Consider the following 4780-nt stretch of genomic DNA (forward strand, 5'->3'; position numbering starts at 1 on the left):
GTACCCCAGAATATTGATCCAGGAGTTGGGTACAAGTTGCCAGATACCCAGTTGGTATCCGTCCAAAATCCTCTCCACCGCCGGATGGAGAGGGAAGCGGAGGCCAGCCTGGAAGGCTGCCTCATAGCAGCCGAATGCTTTGTCTTGATAGCTGGCCAGGCTCGGCCAGGTTATGGTGTCGCCCTCGTTAGGGACCGACAAAGTGTAGCCATAGCCTAGGACGACCTTGCGCCTAAAATTGGCAAGGCCGGATGCCATGGCGCTCCGCCTGCCTGGCGGAACATGCTGATAGTAGGGGGCTCTCTCCAAGCGCCTGGAAGCACTCGGCTCGGCCCAGCTTTCCCCCCTATCCACTGCCAGGGACTCTCTGGCAGAATCTATATTGGATCTAGCCTCCTCTGAAGTTACGGAGGCATTCTCTGTAGAAGATGACGAGGCCGACTCACCATCAGAGCTCTCATCAGAGCTAGGGGACCGCCGACTAGTGCCAGCGGGGTCCTCCTCTAGGCTCTCTTCCGGCGCCTGTCCGGAAGGCCCGGGTTGATATTTTTCATCCGCCTCCCCCAGGATTCCATCACTGGGAGTTCCACTAGATGTGGGCGAATGGTAATAAGTGGGAGTAGGAGGAAGATAGGAAGGGCTGTCAGGGTGTTCCGACAGCTCACTTCGAGGCACTCTTATTGAGCCGTCTGAAAAATTAGTCGACCCATCCGAATGGTAGAAAACTCCATCGGAGCTACACTGCCTTACTGTTCTTTTGATTCTGGCCATAGTGTCCTGCACAGACACGGAAACGGTCGGATTCGGAGAAGTTCGCAAAGCAGGGTCTTTGGCCAAGCATTCGGCACTGCTAGTTTCAGATTCAGCCGTCCCCGGTGACCGGCTGATCACTATCCTACGCCGTGCCGCATGCAATTGGGGAGCCATTTTTTCGAAAACAAAGAAAAAATGAAGAGTAAAAAGAAAATACAGGCGTTACCTTTAGAAGAAGGGACAAAGACGCCTGGTTGACTAAAGAACAGTCGAACTGGTAGCCGAGTGTCGGATGCTTGAAAAACGCTTAGGGAATTTTGAGATTCTTTAAGTTAAAAAGTCCAAGATTCTTCAGAGATTCGCCAAGGTGTGAATCCAAGAGGCGGGGGTCAAACCTTACTATAGGGGGGTAAAACCCTAATTTTTTCCCTCCAGTAAATTTTCGAATCTGACCACTCAGATACTGATACCTGTCACAGGAGTCACGTGCAATGCACGTGACCCCTGTGAGGGGCAAATGATTTGGGTATTTTATACCCGGCCAGGTGGCCCAATCAGAAAGTGCACGTGTCCTCTGTATAGGTGCCATTTGGACCTATGGAATGATGACACGTGGAGGGTGGACTCTTCTCCGTCCTACGAGGACTGAAGGTCCAGCAGGGACCATTCAGGTGGCGACGCGTGTCACACAAAAGGTGCTTCAAAATCCTTTAGGCACAGTGACACGTGTCACTCAGGCATTGACCCTGGGATGGCGGCCTTCTAAGGCCCAAATCCCGAGGCACCGCAAAACGGCGTGACCTAATTACTAGGTCACCAGATCCTAGGAAGGCACACTTTTCAAAAAGACCCTATAAATAGGGACATTATGTCATTTATGACAAGAGAGAATTTTTGACACGCAATACGAGACAATACGTCACTTACCACAGAGCTGTCGTTTTCAAGGAATACACAACACTTTACCTGAGCTTGGAATCCAAGCAGATAACTTTACTTCCGCACGTTTTATCTCCGAACGTTTACTGACTTAATCTTCGGAGGCGGACCACCGACCATCCGGCGGTCCGTTTGCTTTGCAGGTACAGGCATCCTCAGTTGAATCCAGTTTCAGTGTTGTAACTCTCCCGAGGGACAAAAACCCCCGAAACAGTAAGTTCACATTGATACGGACCATTGATTTGTGTTTTGCATTTAACGATTGAGGTGCCTTGTGACGTTCCTAGCTAGAGTTTATCGTAATTGACACTAGTTAGACCTCTTGGAAAATAGCTTGATACGCTATTTTGGTTGCATGATTGGTCTTCCCTCACATTGCTTGACTTAGTCACTTTGACCTCCCAATTAGTTGAATCCGTTACGATTACATATGGATCCTAGCCCTAGCGTTTTACATACTTGATTTCAATTCATTGTTTAGTCATCCTTGTCCTAGTTTACATACCCACACCCTACCATTTCGAAGTAGCTTGACTTAGGAAATAAATAATCGCCCACCGTTCCTTAGTGGTTCGACCCTCAACTTACCATTATACTTGTGTAAGGGTGTTTAGAGATTACAAATTTTGTTTGGCCTAGGGTAGGGGTTAGTTTCAACGACCTAGTTCCGACCCTCGTCAAAGTGGCGCCGTTGCTGGGGAACGGTGTTGTGATCGTGTATTGTTGTTGAGTCTATTCCATCTTATTCAAAAACACAAAAAGATTTTTCTTCTTTCTTTTAGGCTACACTTGTAGCCGCGTTACTAACAATTTCTTTTGAGTTTTTGCATGCATAGTAGAACTCGTGATAGGTCCTTAGTTCCTTTGGATCCGGAAATTGAAAGAACTCTTTCACAAAGAAGGATAGCCAACCAATCTTTGAGCCTAAGTTTCTCAAGTGAAGAAGAGTTTGAGGAAGAAGAAGAGCAAGGCATGGGAGAGAATCCAAGAGTAGCTTTGAAGGAGTTGGGAATTCCCGGTGCTTATAGGTTTCAGAGCGGCATTGCTCCACCTACAACACCGGCGAACGATTTTGAAATAAGACCGACCATGATTACTTTGATAGAACGGAGGAAATTTAGTGAAGCCAAGAGTGAGAGCCCGTTGAATAACCTAAAGGAATTTGAGAAGTATTGTAATACTATCAAGGTGAACGACATTTCTCAAGAGTTCATTCAGCTAATGTTGTTTCCCTTTTCTCTTATTGGTCGTGCCTTAGAGTGGTTGGATAAGGAGGTTAAGACCAATTCCCTTAGGACATAGGATGAAGTCACAAAGGCTTTCTTGTCTCGCTTTTACCCACAAAAGAAGACGGTGGAGGCTAGAGCCTTGATCCAAGGATTAGAACAAAGGCCTAATGAGAACCTCTATGAAGCATGGGAGAGGTACAAGGAGTACCAAAGAGAGTGCCCACATCATGGAATTCCTACCTATCAAGTGATACAAATTTTCTATGGAGGCTTGAGTGCCCAAGGCAAGTCATGCCTAGATGGAGGAGCTGGAGGTCCTATAATGAATAGGACGGAAGAAGAGGTAGTTGACATAATTGAGGATGTGGTGAGATACTATAGAGATTGGCAAGAAGGAGAGAGGGAGTCTACGAGCAAGAGTTGCTCGCCGGTTTATTCGGTGGATCATCTCAACGCGATTAACAACTTGTCCTCCCAAATTTCAAATCTAGGGAAGGAAATGACATCGATCAAAGCCAAGCTTGAGAGTGTTTCTACAAATTCATTGAGTCTTCCCTCCCAATCCAAAGGGAGAGGTACACTTTCTAACTCTTCTCCTTCTACTTCCAATAACATGCCAAGTGGTTGTCTATTTTGTGATTCTTGTGGATCTTATGATCATGATTCTTCCATGTGTTCTAAAACTTTTGTTGATGGATGTGATGATGTTGAAAATAATGAATATGAACATGTAAACTTTGTGTCTAATGCCAATGGTGGTCAAAGGTTTGATGGACCTAAGAATTTTGGCAATAGGAATTCTCACCCCCCAAGGTGGTTTCGATAACTACAACAATGGAGGCTATAGGAACCAAGGAAACCAAAGTTTTCGAGGTAACTATAACAACCAAGGTTATAGTAATCAAAACCCAAGCCATGGGTATGGAAACCAAAGTCAATCTCAAGGCTTTGGTAGCCATTACCATAATGGTGGCAATAGTCAAGGTTGAGGCAATTGGAACAACAACCAAAATCGGGGAAGTTTTCAAAATAACAACCAAAGGGGACCCCCACCCGGTTTTTGCTCTAAAGCCTCAAGCCAATGGTAAAAATTCTTATTCCCAACCATCATCATTTAATACAAATTTGGAAGAAATGATTGATAACCAAACCAAGATCATAAACACCTATATGGCGGTGAGTGACAAGAAATTTAATGAGATGATGACTCATAACAGAATGCTTGAGACACAAATAACCCAACTAGCCAACACTCTAAAGGATTGTGCTAGTCCATCCTCTTTGCCTTCTCAAGGAGTGGAACCTAAGAAACCCGTGCATTCTATCACCACTAGGAGTGGGAGAACTCTTAATGAGGGAGTTTCAAGGTCCATTGAGGAGGATGAGGAGAGGAGTGACCCAAGAGAGGAAGTTGAGAAGGTTGTGTTTAAGAGTGTGAGTTATGAGGAGGTGAAAGAGAAAAAGAAGAGTAGTGAAAAAGAGCGTGAGGAAGTGTGGAGATCCGACCTTCCATACCCACAAAAATTCTTGAGGCACAAAATGGATGAGCAATTTGGAAAGTTTCTTGCTATGCTCAAGGAAGTTCACCTTTCTATCCCCTTCACCGATGCAATTACCCAAATGCCTAGGTACTCTAAGTTCCTTAAGGAGATTTTGAGCGGGAAGAGAAAGTGTAATGAGGTTGATTCGGTTGAAGTTGGGAATTGTTGTAGTGATTTCATTCATAATGAGTTGCCCAAGAAGATGGAGGATCCGGGTAATTTCTCTATTCCATGTGAGATCAAAGGAAAAATGTTTGATAATGCTTTTTGTGATCTTGGAGCTAGTGTGAGCGTCATGCCTTATTCCATTTTCAAGAA

The 4780-nt window shown here is 45.2% G+C and overlaps 1 non-coding gene across 1 annotated transcript; it reads right to left on the minus strand.

The window, feature by feature from the left end:
- Window positions 1-3049: 3049 nt before the first annotated feature.
- On the minus strand, window positions 3050-3155 carry LOC145637401 (small nucleolar RNA R71). The gene has a single exon (XR_014114190.1). It is a non-coding gene; the product is annotated as a small nucleolar RNA R71 (small nucleolar RNA).
- Window positions 3156-4780: the final 1625 nt, after the last annotated feature.

This window comes from Chenopodium album, chromosome 6 (assembly GCF_948465745.1).
Source record: "Chenopodium album chromosome 6, dcCheAlbu1.1, whole genome shotgun sequence".
Classification (NCBI taxonomy): Eukaryota; Viridiplantae; Streptophyta; class Magnoliopsida; order Caryophyllales; family Amaranthaceae; genus Chenopodium; species Chenopodium album.